Below are 21,215 nucleotides of genomic sequence, written 5' to 3' on the forward strand. Positions count from 1 at the left end.
TGTTCTGTGTAATAATCCTGAAAGTAGTGCTGCTACCGATCTCATATCATTTGTAGTAACTTGGAAAAGATGAGATATGAGGTGCACTCTGGAAGCTTATAGGGGGTTAAAGAGGAACGCATATGTGATATCACGATGCCCTCCGGAAAATGGTCCTGGCCCGCCCGCATTCGCCCCTCAGGTATGCGGCCACAATGTGCGTGTCTGCACGGCTGCTGCACATGTGCATTTTGCTAACACCAGCAAACTGCTGCGGGCCACTATTGCGGCTGGGTCTGAATGATATGTATCTGTTTTACTTACCTGCAATACTAACACGTAACTTGAATTGTTTCTGTGCTTTAAAGGATATTTTATCCATGTGCAGAGTAAAGTAATTTTTAAGTTTAAAATATAGACAAAAATCTCTATTAAAAGATATGAAATAAAGTTGTTTAAAAACAAAAGATTTCCGTTGAGTCTTTTTATTTGTCTTATCTTTTTTTCAGATAATTGTCGCTATGGTGACAGAAACAATTTCCTGTTAATGTATCACTTGTATTGTTACTTTTGTGTCCACATAATATCAGTGTTACTGTGTATAAATATTTCGTCTGGTGTGTAGAGGTGGGTACACGCTGCCATTTTGGCTGTCTGATTTTGACAGCTCATTTGAATAGTGGGATGACATTATGGGGGGAAGGGGACTCTTTCTGTATGCGTTTCGAGTCTGATGTGGGCGTTTCGAGCATGCCTTGAAAAAGTCACTCCAGACTCGAAACGCGTTGCCCAAAGGAGGTCTTTGCACAGGTGAGGTGGATGTGTGTCTCCCATGTGAGGTAAAACCTATTTTATTTCTCTATATTTGGGATTTGGAGCTTTGTTACCGGACCTCAGCTCAACAAAATCATATATTCTTCCTTGCTGGGATCTCGCACAGCCCCCATCTAAGGCTTGTATGTTTATTTTTTCAACCATTTTAAACCATTTGTGAAATAAATTGTACCTTTATTGCATCACTGTACAAGTCTATTTGACGCAGAGACCTTTATATGTGGAGTTATGCTGTATTCATTGTGAGTAATGGTACGCTTGAGACGTACCTTATGATAACGATACCTTGATGTGTGTTATACTGTTCCTCACTATGTAATTGAGGTATGCTGTTCCTAAGATCACCTGCATATCTTATTTGTGGGGTTAAGATATAAAGAAACCATTATAAGGGTTATAGCACATTATATTGTGTCAGTGAGGTACGCCACCTCTAATCTACTAAAAAAAGATAATTCACTTTCATAAGGAGTACCACATTATAATCTCATGTATGGAATAATCTTGAACATAAAGTGGGGCAAAAAAGTATTTGGACAGCCACCGATTGTGCAAGTTGACCCACTTAAGAAGATGAGAGAGGTGTGTAATTTCCATCATAGACTTCAACTGTGAGAGACAGAATCTGGAAATCACATTGTATGATTATTAAATAATTTATTTGTTTATTCTTGTGGAAAATAAATATTTGGACAATCAGAAAGTTTAACTCAATACTTTGTAATATAACCTCGGTTGGCAATTACAGAGGTCAAATGTTTCCTGTAGTTCTTGACCAGGTATGCACACATTGTAGCAGGTATTTTGGCCTACTCTTCCATGCAGATCTCCTCTAGATCTGTCATGTTTTGTGGCTGTCGCCGGGCAAAACGGACTTTCAACTCCCTCCACAGATTTTCTATTGGGTTGAGGTCTGGAGACTGGCTAGGCCACTCCAGGACCTTGAAATGCTTCTTACAGAGTCACTCCTTAGTTACCCGGGTGGTGTGTTTGGGTCATTGTCATGCTGGAAGATCCAGCCACGTTCCATCTTCAATGCTATTACCGAGGGAAGGAGGTTTTTGCCCAAAATCTCACGATACATGTCCCCATTCATCCTCTCCTTAATACGGATCAGTCGTCCTGTTCCATTTGCAGAAAAGCAGCCCCAAAGCATGTTTCCACCCCCATGCTTCACAGTGGGTATGGTGTTCTTGGGATGCCATTCATCATTCTACTCCCTCCAAACATGGCTAATGGAGTTTATACCCAAAAAATTAGATTTATGGTAAGAACTTACCGTTGTTAAATCTCTTTCTGCGAGGTACACTGGGCTCCACAAGGATTAACATCGGGGTGTAGAGTAGGATCTTGATCCGAGGCACCAACAGGCTCAAAGCTTTGACTGTTCCCAAGATGCACAGTGCTGCCTACTCTATAACTCCGTCTCCGTGCACAGGAGCTTAGTTTCGTTAACCAGTCCAATGCAGTAGCAGGTACCAGAGACGACAATCATGATTAGCCACATACACCACACACACTCACCACGGGAGAGGGTTATAGCGGCTAATGCCATACCAACCCAAAGAAGCCAGGTGCATCAGGAGGCCAGTGTACCTCACAGAAAGAGATTTAACAAAGGTAAATTCTTACCATAAATCTTGTTTTCTGCTGCGGGGTACACTGGGCTCCACAAGGATTAACCGGGGATATCCTACAGCAGTTTCTTACAGGAGGGGATGCATTGTAATGGGCACAAGAACCTAGCATCCAAAGGAAGCATCCTGGGAAGCGAAAGTATCGAAGGCATAGAACCTTATGAACGTGTTCACTGAGGACCACGTTGCCGCCTTGCACAATTGTCCAAGGGTCGCACCACGGTGGGCCACCCAAGAAGGTCCCAACAGACCGAGTAGAATGGGCTTTAATGGTAGCAGGAACTGAAAGGCCAGTCTGTACATAAGCATGTGTCATCTATCTAGCCAAGATCTGCTTGTTAGCAGGCCAGCCACATTTGTGAAAACCAAACAGTAAAAAAAGATAATCAGATTTCTGAATGGAGGAGTTTCTCTTCACATAGATATGGAAAGCCCGTACCAAATGACTCCTCAGGAGAAGTAAAGGCTGGAACCACAATCTCCTGGTTAAGGTGGAAGGAAGACACCACCTTGGGTAAATAACCCAGACACGTTCTAAGTACTGCCCAATTATGGTGAAAAACCAGATATGGGGACTTACAAGATAAGGCACCCAAGTCCGAGACCCTTCTAGCTGAAGCTATAGCCAGCAAAAACAACACCTTAAGGGAAAGCCACTTAAGGTCTGCAGACACAAGAGGTTCAAACAGAGACTCTTGCAAGGCCACCAGAACCACCAACAGATCCCAAGGGGCCACAGGTGGCACATAAGGAGGCTGAATCTGCAACACGCCCTGAGTGAAGGTATGAACATCTGGCAGGGCAGCAATCTTTCTCTGAAACCAAACCGACAAGGCAGAAATGTGAACCTTGAGGGAGGCCAGATGAAGGCCTAAGTCCAGGCCCTGTTGTAGGAAAGCCAATAGTTTGGCTGTACTAAACTTGAAAACGTCATGATTGTGAGACGTGCACCAAGTAAAGTAAGCATTCTAGACCCTATAGTAAATCCGAGCAGAAGCCGTCTTACAGGCCTTCAACATAGTTTGAATGACCGCTTCAGAAATACCCTTGGCCCTCAAGATGGAAGCTTCAAGAGCCACGCAATCAAAGCCAGATGGGTCAAGTCATGGTAAACACAAGGGCCCTGAACGAGGAGGTCTTGTCATTGTGGAAGTAGAAGGGGACGATCCAGTGAGAGGCCCTGTAGATCAGAGAACCAGTGTTGCCTGAGCCATGCTGGAGCGATCAGAAGTAGGTTTCCTCCTTCTTGCTTGAACTTCCATATTACTCTGGGCAGGAGTGACAGCGGAGGGAACATGTACAGCAGCCGATAGTTCCATGGAATTGCCAGAGTGTCCACGAACGCTGCTCGAGGATCCCTTGTCCTTGCTCCTAAGAACTGAACCTTGTGATTGTGTTGAGACACCATCAGGTCCACATCTGGAAGGCCCCACTTGTCCACGAGAAGTTGAAACACCTCTGGATGGAGGCTCCATTCTCCGACGTGTACATCCTGACAACTGAGAAAGTCCACTTCCCAGTTTAGGACCCCCAGAATGAACACTGCGGATATGGCCGGCAGATGGCGTTCTGCCCACTGAAGAATCCGTGATACTTCCCTCATTGCTATGTGGCTCCAAGTGCCGCATTGATGATTGATGTATGCCACCGTGGTGGCACTGACTGTACTTGAACAGGTCTGTTCTGTATCAAATGCTGGGCCAGATTCAGTGCATTGAATACCGCTCGCAGTTCTAGAATGTTTATCGGGAGTAGAGACGACTCCTCAGTCGACCGACCTTGAAGGGAGTGTTGTTCCAACACCGCACCCAACCTCTCAGACTGGCATCCGTCTTCAGCAGGACCCAGTTGGATATCCAGAAGGGACGACCCCCCTACTCAATCGATGGTCCTGAAGCCACCAGCTGAGGGACATATGGACCTCCGGACACAAGGAGATCATATGAGAACTGATCCGGTGAGGCAGGCCATCCCACTTGGCAAGAATTAACTTTTGCATATGGCGAGAATGGAATTGTGCATACTCCATCATGTTGAAAGCCGACACCATAAAACCTAGCACTTGCATTGGCGAATGAATAGACACTTGTGGACGAGATAGGAAGCATCGAATACTGTCCTGAAACTTCAGGACTTTCTCCTGAGACAAGAACAACCTCTTGTTGTGAGTGTCCAATAACGCTCCTAGGTGCACCATGCTCTGAGCAGGAACCAGAGATGATTTCTTCCAGATGACTAGCCACCCATGGGCCATCATGAACCGAATAGTCAGATCTAGATGACACAGGAGAGTTTCTGGGGAATTTTCCAGGATCAACAAATCGTCCAGGTAAGGTAGGATCCTGACCCCTTGATGGCAGAGTGTAGCTGTCATGACCGCCATTACTTTGGTGAAAACTCGCGGAGCCATTGTCAAACCAAAGGGTAAGGCACAAAATTGGTAATGAAGGTTGCCCACCGCAAAACCTCAGGTACTGCTGATGAGACACTGCAATAGGAATATGCAGGTAGGCATCCTGTATGTCCAGGGAGACCATATAGTCCCCAGGCTCTAAAGCCAGAACAATAGAGCATAGAGTTTCCATACGAAACTTGGAGACCCTCACATATTTGTTCAAGGACTTGATATTGAGAATGGGCCATGAGGACCCGTTCGGTTTCGGGACTAGAAACAGCTGTGAATAGAACCCCTTGCCTCTCTGAGCCAGAGGCACCCATACTACCACTCCTGTGGTCAGGAGGGATTGTACCACCGAATGTAGAGTGTTTGCCATCATCGGGTCCAAAGGGATGTCTGTGGCAGGCTTGTCAGTTTTGGAAGCAGGCTGATGGGCAGCCCAGTCCCGCTTTGGTCTGGGCTTGGCAGGTTTGGAAGTATGAGCTTGTTTTGGGTATGCCTGACCTTTTGCTTTACCTGGAGGACTAAAGGGCAGAGGGAAAGTACTTTAAGCCTTCTGTGCGGAATGAGCCATACTAGGTAGGCAAGCTGTTTTAGCAGTAGCCAGATCAGCCACAATCTTACTGAGGTCTTTGCCAAAAAGAATGTCTTCCTTAAAAGGAAGCACCTCCAGGGTTTTCTTAGAATCCATACCCACCGACCAGGATCTTAACCAAAGGATACGATGAGCCAAGATGGACGTAGTGGCAGCCTTGATCGCCAGCACCCCGGCATCGGAAGCTGCCTCCTTAAGGTACAGAGAAGCCGTGGCAATATATGAGAGAACAGAAGCATTAGAATGCACCTCCACCTCCAGCTCCTGAGCCCACGCTTCAATGATGTAGAGTTGAGGAAAAAGAAAGAAAGAAAAGGGATCTGTCTTTGGTGCACTAAAGTATAAAATGTAACTTTTATTTAAATTTCCATAAAATAAATGACACACTGTACTTTATTGTGTCCTTACTTGTGAACTAGTATGCAAAATATTAAAAACACAAATAACTATATATAAAGATGACAATATTATGAAAAAAAGACAAAAAGAAAAGTGTACAGAAGATTTCTTACAATAAACACAAATTGGTTAAAAAAACGGAGCGTCTGTGTCCTGTCTGTCCTTTCTAAATGACTGTCTTATTCTAAGTAACAGTAACTCTAAGTAAGTTTTCGTTAGTATTGATACAATTACATTGAGACTTACTTCAGTGCTTCTATGAAGGCTTTTGGCATTATGCCCAGGCTCCTAGGAGTATTGATACAATTACATTGAGACTGTTACTTCAGTGCTCCTATGAAGGCTCTTGGCATTATGCCCAGGCTCCTAGGAGTATTGATACAATTACATTGAGACTGTTACTTCAGTACTCCTATGAAGGCTCTTGGCATTATGCCCAGGCTCCTAGGAGTATTGATACAATTACATTGAGACTGTTACTTCAGTACTTCTATGAAGGCTTTTGGCATTATGCCCAGGCTCCTAGGAGTATTGATACAATTACATTGAGACTGTTACTTCAGTGCTCCTATGAAGACTTTTGGCATTATGCCCAGGCTCCTAGGAGTATTGATACAATTACGTTGAGACTGTTGCTTCAGTGCTTCTATGAAGGCTTTTGGCATTATGCCCAGGCTCCTAGGAGTATTGATACAATTACGTTGAGACTGTTACTTTAGTGCTTCTATGAAGGCTTTTGGCATTATGCCCAGGCTCCTAGGATTATTGATACAATTAATGTGTCTCAGTATCTTGTAATACAATGCATTTATAAATCCTGTGTGTTTCAAAGTACGTTCTGACCAGCAAAAGTAACCACCTTCCAGTGGATAGAATATATAGTATGATATCAATATACAATAGGATATTATTATAATTTACTTATCACTGTAATATAATGTATATTGATTCTTTGAGTATGATATCCATTAACAGACCTTTAACTAATGGTATCAGGTTTTATTACTCTAGGATGTAGAATGAATCTACCTCTCACTTGTCATATTGGGAGTTATTTGGGCACAACAGCCCTTTCCTAACTTCTCACATACAATATCAGGTTCAAAAACAATACTGAGCATATGGTGATTCGGCCACTCAATTGCTTGTATGTGTAAAGTCAGATATATTATTGATACATCTCTTATTGTTAGTATCAAGCATCTGATTCCCCCATATGGGTTATTACGGTGAGCATTCCTGTAGTTATATCTCCCATCAGCTAGGTCATATATTCATGAATATTTGTACATTATGTAAGTAGTGGTGCTTTTAAAAGCTGCTTCAGTAAGTCTTATCCCTATCAGAGGGAGTTTAGTATATATCTCACTCTGTATTTTATCTATAGATATTATTGAGACACACTGGATATGATCATATGATATGTTGTTAAATGAACACAATACGACACTAATCTCATATGACTGGCTAGTGTCCAGTTAGAGGGCTAGTCATTGAGGCTGGTTCCAATATATATAGTATCCGTGGCCAGTCCAACTTAAATATCAGTATATGTGCGCTGACCTTAATTAATCCCTACTCGGGGTCAAACTGTGTCATTCTCAATCAAATCATAAGGGACCGTTTTGTATACGTATTCCCTGTAATCACGCTGATAGGGACACGTATATCAACGCGTCCACACTAATAATCCTTTTACTAGAGATATGCAGGAGCGATCTTATCACATTGAACAGGGCAATTGTATTTGTAAAATATGTGTGATGAGTCCGCCTGTGTCCTCTGTCCTGGATGTCATGTACGATCGACATTACATGACTTGTGTCAACAGTTTGTGTATTATTAATCTAACATGTTTCTAGACATTATATTAAATATTCTGTGCTGGAATTGAACATGAACACTGAGGCTGTCTTATGCACGGGTTCCCTGTAATCAGGTTAGTATACGGTCTAGAAAGAATACTGGCGAGAAAGAGAAGCGCATATATTATATATAAATCTCAGCATATATAATCCTTGTGGCATAATATATCTCTCAGTGCGTAATTGAATAACAGACCGTGACTTAATAATTGAGTATGTCAGTACCTCTGTTAGTATCCGAATTAATTCCATCACAGACAATATAGATAATATTCAGGTGGATTTGATACGGATTACCCACATGTATACTTGTCCTGTTTAGTGATCATAGCACGGCCCTTTGGTATTTTCAGCAAAGGGATCAACAGCAAAGGCGTGTCCGTATGCGGGTCCATACTAACCGGTGCTGTGTCCCAATGGCTAGTGGAGCAGCTGCGCTTTACAGGGGCCATGCCGGATCGCGATAACAGCGGGCCAAAGAGACCCCTTACCTCCCCTTGTACCTCCGCCAATGCGATCCCGGAGGGCAGCGGCGAGTGTGTGACTGACCAAGACACTGGAGCCTCCACTGTAGTTACCCGGCAACCAGGGCACGGGAGTATACAGAGCCGCTGGGGGAGTGATGGAGCTGCAGCAGGGGATGTCTAACTGACATCCAGTACAGCTGCAGCCCCTAAAGTCTTCAGATTTCTTTTTTCTTCTGAAATTAGCTTATACTATGGGCTGCAGAAGCAGCCCCCTGTTGATTGGCTGCTTACTGCATGGCACCAACTTACAAACTGAGCTCCTGTGCATGGAGGCAGGGTTATAGAGGAGGCGGAGCTGTGCATTTGGGAACAGTCAAAGCTTTGAGCCTATTGGTGCCTCGGATCCTACTCTACACCCTGATGTTAATCCTTGTGGAGCCCAGTGTACCCTGCAGCAGAAAGTTTGATTTTGCTCTCATCTGACCACATTACATTCTCCCAGTCCTCCTCTGGATCATCCAGATGGTCACTGGCAAACTATAGGCCGGCCTATTCCAACAAGTCTAATTTGGACTTGTTGGGATAAATCCTTTTTGTGAAATTAAGAGGCAGCCACTGTACCAAACGAAGCACCAGGAAGACTCCCACCTACATATTACAACAAGAAGAAGGGAATTATTTGGGCCAAGAAACACAAGGAATGGACATTAGACAAGTGGACAACTACTTTGGTCTGAAGAGTCCAAATTTGAGATTTTTGGTTCCAACCACCGTGACTTTGTGAGACGCAGAGAAGGTGAGCGGATGGTTTCTGCTAGAGATGAGCGAGTTCTGTTTTACTCGGTTCTCAAAACCCCATCTTATTGGGTCACGGACATCACGTGTTTGGGATAGCCAATAAGAAAAATCCGGATAAAACCGAACTGGTGTTAATTCTGGTGTTACATCCGAACCCACTCATCTCTAGTTTCTGCATGTGTGGTTCCCACTGTGAAGCATGGAGGAGGAGGTGTGATGGTGTGGGGGTGCTTTGCTGGTGACACTGTTGGTGATTTATTCAAAATTCAAGGCACACAACCAGCATGTCTACCACAGTATTCTGCAGCGCCATGCCATCCCATCTGGTTTGCGCTGACTGGGACCATCATTTGTTTTTCAACAAGACAATGACCCCAAACACACCTCCAGGCTATATAAGGGCTACCTGACTAAGAAGGAAAGTGATGGAGTGCTGTGTCAGGTGACCTGGCCTCCACAATCACCTGACCTAAACCCAATTGAGATGGTTTGGGATGAGTTGGACCGCAAAGTGAAGGAAAAGCAGCCAATAAGTGCTCAGCACCTCTGGGAACTCCTTCAAGACTGTTGGAAAACCATTCCAGGAGACTACATCATGAAGCTGATTGAGAGAATGCCCAGAGTGTACAAAGCTGTCATCAAAGCAAAGGGGGGCTACTTTGAGGAATCTAAAATATAAAACAGATTTTGATGTACAGTAACACTTTTATGTTTACAACATAATCCCATATATGCTATTTCATAGTTGTGATGTCTTCAGTATTAATCTACAATATAGAAAATACTTAAAAGAAATAAAAACCATTGAATAAGAAGGTGTGTCCAAACTTTTGACTGGTACTGTACATACACTACCACTATCTACAGGCCAAACAACACATATTTATGGCTGCAAATATTACTATACATTTACCTGCAAACAAACACACTCATGCAAACAGAAATGCCACAGTGTGCATTACTCACCGTCAAGTATTTGGTGGCGCAGCTGCACCAGCAAACGCGGCTGGCGGCGGCGGCGGTCAGACCACTGCCACTCGAGTTGTACAATGGTCCGCCACTTGTGAACCTCCGCATAGGCCACATGCTTTCGGGCATTAGACACGTATGGGCCCGCGCAGCCTATGCAGCGGTCCATGACTATGGTGAGGAGCCGCAGCTCCCGCATACTGAAGGCGGCAGCTCGCATGGTGCCAATGGCGTATTCATCACAAATGCTAATAATTATACTGTCTGCTTACTGTTGATTGGCCGTTAGCTGTGATGCTGATATATATTGATAAACTTTATTGCTATTACTACAAGTTAACAGTCTGGTACGTGTTCTCAGTTGTGAACGCAATTGCGAGTGTATGTTACTGCTAGTGGAGCTTCTGCAAATAAATTTACCAAATTATCTGCTCTTCCTTCAGCTAAACATTGCAGGATTGTTGTATTACTGTGTTTTTTAGTGATGAGCGAGGTTCGGTTTTACTCGGTTTTACTCGGTTTTACTCGGTTCTCAAAACGGCATCTTATTGGCTATCCAAAACACGTGACATCCGTGAGCCAATAAGATGCCGTTTTGAGAACCGAGTAAAACCGAGTAAAACCGAGTAAAACCGAATCCGCTCATCACTAGTGTTTTTATGTTATAAAATAAAAATATCTTGGGACACATGAATGCATGATAACAGAAACATATATGCAGCATTTTAAATAAAGTATTTTTATTTCGAAGGAGAGTAGTTTGCATACAGACATTGCATAACAGGAACACATTAAACACGTAATGACATGTCCTCATCGGGGAACAGCATTCACTTTCGACTTATTTTCAAACTATGTCATTTGCTCATAGGCGCATAGGAATGTACAGTTATATATACCATTATTTTGCATTATCCGTACACTCTAGTATTCATGAAATCACATTATACTTTGTTTTGCTTCCCCCCCCCCCCCTCATATATAACTCTTACGGACAATCCGTCAGAGTAAAACCCTTTAAAAGAGAAGAAAACAATCAGAAACCAAACACAGAGAACCCCAGAAATAAAAAAAATAAAAAAACAAAGAGACAAAAAACATTATGGGGAAGAGGACGCATTGGGGGATACTAGCATTCTAAATCCTACCCTGTCCAGATGGGCACAGAGCCACTCTCTCATTCACAACCCATTGGGTGAGAAGGAAGCCTATGGCCCTAGAAGATCATAACTTGGCAAATCCAGGACCTGTTAGTAACCCTATCACCATTAAGTTGTAGGGTCTGGGACGGAGTATATGGATTCCAGCCATGGAGACCAAATTCTTTCAAATTTAGCGGAGGCATTGTGTTTCATATAAATGTATCGTTCCTTAAAAACAGTGTCGTTTATTAGAACCTTAAGAGCGGGGAGTGTAGGGCCCTTAGGGGCCATCCATAGCCTCGCAATGCTCACCTTCGCCATTGCACATATGTTGCGAGCATATAGGCCCTCTGGACCAGACACAAAGTCAGAGCTACCCATTCCCAGGATGCAAAATTGCGGAGTAAGCATGGCCTCGTCCACCCCTGTGTTCCCCAGAATCGATCCGACCCCCGCCCAGAAAGCCCGCAGCACCGGACAATCCCAAATGAGGTGCCAAAAAGTACCTGCAGTCATCCCACACTTAGGGCAGTCACCCACACGACCCGTCCCGAATTTGGCCAGTCTGGCCGGGGTCATATATATTCTATGCAAAAGGAAGTATTGTATCTGTTGATACCTGATGGATTTGGTAACCGTGCACGGAGTTTCCAAAGCAAGGGCCCAGTTCTCTTCATCTATGGGGCCCAGATCCTGCTCCCATTTGACACGGAGACGTGTCAAAGGATCTATATGGAGTTTGGCGAGTAGATAACCATAAGCATGGGAAATCATCTTAACTCGACCCAGCATACTTACAAAGGTCTTAATGGGAAATGGTATAATTTTAGGGGGGGAATTGGCGAATTGGGACTGCAAGGCACGCGCAGGCCCTACTAAACGGCCGGTGAGACTTGCACTCTTTTCACGAACAGTGACGCCGCTGTGATCTGTATTTTAAAGGCATCCGCGTCCGCTGACATTAAGCAGAATGCGTCTTTGTTTCTGGTTAGTTTAATCTTCAGGTCAACGGCATTTAAAATTAGTTTATGTTGATGAAAAAGGTCGCAGTGAAGCGGTCCTAGCAATTCAACCGTGCGACTCTGCTCTGTCGCACCTGCTCGTTTTTTGAACCCCGTATTCGGTCCGTCTAGCACCGTGTTGTTAAATTCTCCAGCCGAATCTTTGTAAAATAATCCTGTTGTGTGCTTTGTTGACAAAGCGTCTGAGCTGTAATTCAATATAGTCTCAATGTACGCGCGGTATGCGTAAAGATTGTTGGATTGCGATATGAGCCTGTCACCCAAACTTACATCCACTTGGTTGAATAAAGTCGCTATGGGGTAATTAATAAGTGCGACCCGTGCACCTTGCGGTATCGGTGTGTTATCGGTTCGTACGATCTTGCACGTCACGTACAGCAACGTGTTGTTCAGATCGTAGTAGTGTTCGCCGCTGGCCGCTATATAAAATTCAAGCGGCGCTGTGTCGGATAATGCCGCTAAAGGTTGAACTTCGACGTATAGACTTTTCTCTATGCTTGTTTGTGTCGGGGGCACGTCAAAAAGATCCAGCTCTGTTTTTGCACATTCAACGGACTCGTGGTGTATGAAAGACATGTTTAAAAAATATCACCAACGGAGCGCTTCGGCTTTCTCTTCTTCTTTGAGTTGCGTCGTCTCTGTTTTTTATTTAAAAAGGGTTTGTCCCAAGGCGGAAGTGCTATCATACGCTTCCGTTTTCTTTTAGACACGCCTTTTCTTGTATATATTAGTCCTGAACCGTCTTGTTTTGCTTGGTTCGCATCGTGTATCTTATTCATTACGGCCGTTGTGGCTTGTCCGATAACGTCTTTCGCTATATTACGTGCCGCGGTCTTCATATGCGGTTTAGCTAACTCTAAACCTCTCCGGAAAAGAGGAACAGCTTTTCTGAAAAGACTTCGAAAAATACCGCCTAAACCGCATCCGTACATGTACGCGCTGCCGTGAAAACCTGGTAATCCATTACCGGCCTGCGTTTTATAATATTGCGCGTAGAGATCCGGATTGCCATAATTTTTAACAGCGACCATCCTGTTTAGTTAATAAATTTCGTGTTTGCGACGTCTAAAGTGTAGTTTCACGATCACTTTACCAAACTTAAATGAGATGTTCTTGTTCTGGTCGTTCTTTATCTCTATGGCTACAGTGTCAAAATGCGCTTTGCACAATGGTACGTAATCGGTTTCTCATATCGTATTGTGACCACCTCATTGTTATATCCCTTAATTTCAACTGTGCGTAGTAGCGGTACGTAGCTATCACCGACCCGCTGGTGCTCGATAATGTCAGTATACACATACAGCGTATACTGGCCGCCTTTGATGTCTGCGCATGGTTTAGAAATCTTAGTTTTAGGTTGTAATCCAAGGATCGTCGTCAGTTTATCACCAGCTGTAAGATGATACAGCCGCTTACTATCGCATGTTACTACGCGTTCAAGCGGATCGTACACTAGTCTTAATCCCCCATCCAGTTTATGTCGCCCTATTTCAGCGTTGATTACGTCCAGTAGCGAGTCGATTGTTTTATAAAATCCGGGTTTAACGCACACGGCTGCAAATTCCACAACTGGATTGGAAAACATAACATCCTGTGTTATTTGTAACTTACAATCATGTATATCCAAGGTATTCCAAGTGTGTGGATATTGTATTTCTGTAAGAGCGACTTCCCACTCACCGCTTAAGTGTATTGACTTTGCAAGCTTTGTTGTATAGTTTGAAATCTTATTTTGCGGAAAAGTATCCGCTGAGACATTGCTGGGTAATGTTATGTAAAACGATTTGTCATCCATCGCTCGTCTTGTTTAGCGTGCTGCACGTTTTATATATCTTTTATCTCTGATGCATCAACCCAACTGTTAAATTTTGCGGGGTACCCGCGCCACTTGACTAACGCGTATTTTCGACCGGTTACCGTCTTATGTTTTAAAATCTTTTCCACTTTGTATATTCTATTATAGTTTTTTGGCACACTTTGTAACTCATCGTGGTAAAAACTGCCGGTAATTTCTTCGCCGTAGAGATCCGTCAACTTATAAAGCGGCTTAACACCTTTAGTGTTCACATTCTGTATGACAAATATTTCCTCAGAAAAATTCTGTTCATACCCTTTCTGAAATATATCCTTATATTTGGATATGCGTACATGTTCACCGATGTAAAAACGTGGTGTAATTTTCTTAGTTCTAAAGTAATCGCCGTACGTCGTCTTGAAAATTCTCAAAGCGTTAGAGGGCCCCACAGCACACGGTGTACACTTAATCGTTCTATGATATGTGTTATTATAGCTGTTTATGAAATCTTGTAAGACATCTATATATCTGTACGTGTTCCGCGCTGTGAAATAACGCCACATCCTTGTTTTTAAAGTCCTATTGAAGCGTTCTATAATGGCCGCTTTCACTTCATTATTGGTTGTGAAATGATGTATGCCGTATTTTTCTAACACTTTTTTAAAGATTTTGTTTACAAACTCTTTACCATTATCGGTTTGCAACTTTTTTGGCACGCATCCCTGTTGGAATATTTTTTCAAAAGCATTAGCGACGGTTGTCGCATTCTTGGCTGCTAGACCAGCCGCCCATGCTTTCTTACTGAATATATCGATGATGGTTAATATATATTTAAAACCATCATTGTACTTTGCAATGTCCATGAGCGAGACCAGATCACATTGCCATTGTTGATTTATATCCGATACGCAAATCATGTTCCTTTTATAGGTTTTTCGTGCCGGCTTATGTAATGTGTAAGCGTCTTGTACTTGAAACCATTTTTAAATTTCCGCTCTTTTGAACTTGCCTTTATTCGCCTTATAATATTTATCGACACCGCAATAACTCCCTGGCTTTAATACCGTATAATACGCCTTTTTCATAAGCTTTTTTTGATTAGCCATTTAATATAAATGCGGCTTGTCTAAGGGTCGGATTCTGTTCTTAATGGCCAATCAATAATCATTTGATATCAGTTTATATAATTTGATATCAGTTTTATATTAAACACAATTAAAAGGGGGCGGGGCTTTAAAGGGGGAGGAGCACCTGTCAAAAGTTTGATGAAAGGTGGTTCACTATACTACTCATCAGAGATAAAAGATATATAAAACGTGCAGCACGCTAAACAAGACGAGCGATGGATGACAAATCGTTTTACATAACATTACCCAGCAATGTCTCAGCGGATACTTTTCCGCAAAATAAGATTTCAAACTATACAACAAAGCTTGCAAAGTCAATACACTTAAGCGGTGAGTGGGAAGTCGCTCTTACAGAAATACAATATCCACACACTTGGAATACCTTGGATATACATGATTGTAAGTTACAAATAACACAGGATGTTATGTTTTCCAATCCAGTTGTGGAATTTGCAGCCGTGTGCGTTAAACCCGGATTTTATAAAACAATCGACTCGCTACTGGACGTAATCAACGCTGAAATAGGGCGACATAAACTGGATGGGGGGTTAAGACTAGTGTACGATCCGCTTGAACGCGTAGTAACATGCGATAGTAAGCGGCTGTATCATCTTACAGCTGGTGATAAACTGACGACTATCCTTGGATTACAACCTAAAACTAAGATTTCTAAACCATGCGCAGACATCAAAGGCGGCCAGTATACGCTGTATGTGTATACTGACATTATCGAGCACCAGCGGGTCGGTGATAGCTACGTACCGCTACTACGCACAGTTGAAATTAAGGGATATAACAATGAGGTGGTCACAATACGATATGAGAAACCCGATTACGTACCATTGTGCAAAGCGCATTTTGACACTGTAGCCATAGAGATAAAGAACGACCAGAACAAGAACATCTCATTTAAGTTTGGTAAAGTGATAGTGAAACTACACTTTAGACGTCGCAAACACGAAATTTATTAACTAAACAGGATGGTCGCTGTTAAAAATTATGGCAATCCGGATCTCTACGCGCAATATTATAAAACGCAGGCCGGTAATGGATTACCAGGTTTTCACGGCAGCGCGTACATGTACGGATGCGGTTTAGGCGGTATTTTTCGAAGTCTTTTCAGAAAAGCTGTTCCTCTTTTCCGGAGAGGTTTAGAGTTAGCTAAACCGCATATGAAGACCGCGGCACGTAATATAGCGAAAGACGTTATCGGACAAGCCACAACGGCCGTAATGAATAAGATACACGATGCGAACCAAGCAAAACAAGACGGTTCAGGACTAATATATACAAGAAAAGGCGTGTCTAAAAGAAAACGGAAGCTGCGTGGTAGGGCATTCCACAGAGTGAGTGCAGCCCTATGAAAGTCCTGCTGTCGTGAGTGGGAGCGAGTAATGAGTGTGGATGAGAGACGCAGGTCTTGTGAAGAGCGACGAGGTCGGGTTGGGAGATATTTTGTGATAAGCGAAGTGATGTACGTTGGTGTAGTTTGGTTAATGGCCTTGTGTGTGAGTAAAAGTATTTTATATTGAATTTGGTAGAGTACAGGTAACCAATGGGGGGACTGACAGAGTGGATCTGCAGACGATGAACGTCTAGTGATCATGTGGTATATATGCAATGATATAAATTATGTAAATCTTTTTTTCGTTAATATACATGTCTGGACATATCACAATGTAATATACAGTAATATATGATATGCAGCACTTTTTTTTTGTTAATATACATGTCTGGACATGTCACGATGTAATATACAGTAATATATGATATGCAGCGATATAAACTGTTTAATATACAGTAATATGTTGTATGTATGCAATGATATACACGGTTTAAAACACCGTAATATGTGGCATGTATGCAATGATATAAACGGTGTAAATCTTTTTTCGTTAATATACATGACTTATATTCTAAAATATCAAGGAAACAGTAACAATTTTATCACATACTCAGACCTTTATGATACATATTATCAGTGTAACAATATAATATGCACAGGTGATAAACTGATATATCTAATATATATACAGACATGTAGCAAACATGTCTGAACATGACCCTTTTTGAAAGTACATATGATGTGATGAACTACTATTCTATAAGCCACAATAATGTTTGTGTCTTTCATTTAACACGGTTTTCATATGTATGTCAGTGTGAAATTACTGTATCTTATTTAAATGATATATATTTATCATATATATTATGATTCTGGAACACATAATACTGGTGTAGATAGGAAGATTGCACATGATTACATAGTATTATTTGTTTAAAAAGTATACCCAAATTATAGGATAAATAGCAAGTGGAATTGCCCTGGAGATTATCACAATACAATATATACTATTGTTCCTAAAATATCAAGGGAACAGTCAAAAAGTTGTTTTAAACATCCATTTTTTTTACTCTTAAAATAAAGTTAATTTCTTCAAATAAACATATTTTTTGTCTTGTGTGTACTATAAAGTTTTAATTGATTACAACACAAACTGCAATGCTTGCATAAGGGCTAATTGTCTGTCCATCTGTTTGACCACATAAGTGGTATACACTACGTTTAACAAAGATATCAAATAGCCGGACATTTGTCCAGCTACTTCAGCCCTCATAATTGGTGGTATGCATTACAATCCCACAAATATTGGTTACATGGCAAATAGTTGTCCATATATCCAGAATCTACATCCATCATAATGAGTGGCAGATGGTCAGAGACTGAAAAAAATGGATGTTTAAAACAACTTTTTGACTGTTCCCTTGATATTTTAGGAACAATAGTATATATTGTATTGTGATAATCTCCAGGGCAATTCCACTTGCTATTTATCCTATAATTTGGGTATACTTTTTAAACAAATAATACTATGTAATCATGTGCAATCTTCCTATCTACACCAGTATTATGTGTTCCAGAATCATAATATATATGATAAATATATATCATTTAAATAAGATACAGTAATTTCACACTGACATACATATGAAAACCGTGTTAAATGAAAGACACAAACATTATTGTGGCTTATAGAATAGTAGTTCATCACATCATATGTACTTTCAAAAAGGGTCATGTTCAGACATGTTTGCTACATGTCTGTATATATATTAGATATATCAGTTTATCACCTGTGCATATTATATTGTTACACTGATAATATGTATCATAAAGGTCTGAGTATGTGATAAAATTGTTACTGTTTCCTTGATATTTTAGAATATAAGTCATGTATATTAACGAAAAAAGATTTACACCGTTTATATCATTGCATACATGCCACATATTACGGTGTATTAAACCGTGTATATCATTGCATACATACAACATATTACTGTATATTAAACAGTTTATATCGCTGCATATCATATATTACTGTATATTACATCGTGACATGTCCAGACATGTATATTAACAAAAAAAAAGTGCTGCATATCATATATTACTGTATATTAAATTGTGATATGTCCAGACATGTATATTAACGAAAAAAAGATTTACATAATTTATATCATTGCATATATACCACATGATCACTAGACGTTCATCGTCTGCAGATCCACTCTGTCAGTCCCCCCATTGGTTACCTGTACTCTACCAAATTCAATATAAAATACTTTTACTCACACACAAGGCCATTAACCAAACTACACCAACGTACATCACTTCGCTTATCACAAAATATCTCCCAACCTGACCTCGTCGCTCTTCACAAGACCTGCGTCTCTCATCCACACTCATTACTCGCTCCCACTCACGACAGCAGGACTTTCATAGGGCTGCACTCACTCTGTGGAATGCCCTACCACGCAGCTTCCGTTTTCTTTTAGACACGCCTTTTCTTGTATATATTAGTCCTGAACCGTCTTGTTTTGCTTGGTTCGCATCGTGTATCTTATTCATTACGGCCGTTGTGGCTTGTCCGATAACGTCTTTCGCTATATTACGTGCCGCGGTCTTCATATGCGGTTTAGCTAACTCTAAACCTCTCCGGAAAAGAGGAACAGCTTTTCTGAAAAGACTTCGAAAAATACCGCCTAAACCGCATCCGTACATGTACGCGCTGCCGTGAAAACCTGGTAATCCATTACCGGCCTGCGTTTTATAATATTGCGCGTAGAGATCCGGATTGCCATAATTTTTAACAGCGACCATCCTGTTTAGTTAATAAATTTCGTGTTTGCGACGTCTAAAGTGTAGTTTCACTATCACTTTACCAAACTTAAATGAGATGTTCTTGTTCTGGTCGTTCTTTATCTCTATGGCTACAGTGTCAAAATGCGCTTTGCACAATGGTACGTAATCGGGTTTCTCATATCGCATTGTGACCACCTCATTGTTATATCCCTTAATTTCAACTGTGCGTAGTAGCGGTACGTAGCTATCACCGACCCGCTGGTGCTCGATAATGTCAGTATACACATACAGCGTATACTGGCCGCCTTTGATGTCTGCGCATGGTTTAGAAATCTTAGTTTTAGGTTGTAATCCAAGGATAGTCGTCAGTTTATCACCAGCTGTAAGATGATACAGCCGCTTACTATCGCATGTTACTACGCGTTCAAGCGGATCGTACACTAGTCTTAACCCCCCATCCAGTTTATGTCGCCCTATTTCAGCGCTGATTACGTCCAGTAGCGAGTCGATTGTTTTATAAAATCCGGGTTTAACGCACACGGCTGCAAATTCCACAACTGGATTGGAAAACATAACATCCTGTGTTATTTGTAACTTACAATCATGTATATCCAAGGTATTCCAAGTGTGTGGATATTGTATTTCTGTAAGAGCGACTTCCCACTCACCGCTTAAGTGTATTGACTTTGCAAGCTTTGTTGTATAGTTTGAAATCTTATTTTGCGGAAAAGTATCCGCTGAGACATTGCTGGGTAATGTTATGTAAAACGATTTGTCATCCATCGCTCGTCTTGTTTAGCGTGCTGCACGTTTTATATATCTTTTATCTCTGATGCATCAACCCAACTGTTAAATTTTGCGGGGTACCCGCGCCACTTGACTAACGCGTATTTTCGACCGGTTACCGTCTTATGTTTTAAAATCTTTTCCACTTTGTATATTCTATTATAGTTTTTTGGCACACTTTGTAACTCATCGTGGTAAAAACTGCCGGTAATTTCTTTGCCGTAGAGATCCGTCAACTTATAAAGCGGCTTAACACCTTTAGTGTTCACATTCTGTATGACAAATATTTCCTCAGAAAAATTCTGTTCATACCCTTTCTGAAATATATCCTTATATTTGGATATGCGTACATGTTCACCGATGTAAAAACGTGGTGTAATTTTCTTAGTTCTAAAGTAATCGCCGTACGTCGTCTTGAAAATTCTCAAAGCGTTAGAGGGCCCCACAGCACACGGTGTACACTTAATCGTTCTATGATATGTGTTATTATAGCTGTTTATGAAATCTTGTAAGACATCTATATATCTGTACGTGTTCCGCGCTGTGAAATAACGCCACATCCTTGTTTTTAAAGTCCTATTGAAGCGTTCTATAATGGCCGCTTTCACTTCATTATTGGTTGTGAAATGATGTATGCCGTATTTTTCTAACACTTTTTTAAAGATTTTGTTTACAAACTCTTTACCATTATCGGTTTGCAACTTTTTTGGCACGCATCCCTGTTGGAATATTTTTTCAAAAGCATTAGCGACGGTTGTCGCATTCTTGGCTGCTAGACCAGCCGCCCATGCTTTCTTACTGAATATATCGATGATGGTTAATATATATTTAAAACCATCATTGTACTTTGCAATGTCCATGAGCGAGACCAGATCACATTGCCATTGTTGATTTATATCCGATACGCAAATCATGTTCCTTTTATAGGTTTTTCGTGCCGGCTTATGTAATGTGTAAGCGTCTTGTACTTGAAACCATTTTTAAATTTCCGCTCTTTTGAACTTGCCTTTATTCGCCTTATAATATTTATCGACACCGCAATAACTCCCTGGCTTTAATACCGTATAATACGCCTTTTTCATAAGCTTTTTTTGATTAGCCATTTAATATAAATGCGGCTTGTCTAAGGGTCGGATTCTGTTCTTAATGGCCAATCAATAATCATTTGATATCAGTTTATATAATTTGATATCAGTTTTATATTAAACACAATTAAAAGGGGGCGGGGCTTTAAAGGGGGAGGAGCACCTGTCAAAAGTTT

The 21,215-nt window shown here is 41.5% G+C and overlaps 1 pseudogene; it reads right to left on the bottom strand.

Moving 5' to 3' along the window:
- LOC134983872 (zinc finger protein 585A-like) overlaps positions 1–21,215 on the bottom strand; it is a 249,546-nt pseudogene that overhangs the window by 162,110 nt on the left and 66,221 nt on the right.

The sequence above is a fragment of the Pseudophryne corroboree genome (genome assembly GCF_028390025.1).
Source record: "Pseudophryne corroboree isolate aPseCor3 chromosome 3 unlocalized genomic scaffold, aPseCor3.hap2 SUPER_3_unloc_27, whole genome shotgun sequence".
Taxonomy (NCBI): Eukaryota; Metazoa; Chordata; class Amphibia; order Anura; family Myobatrachidae; genus Pseudophryne; species Pseudophryne corroboree.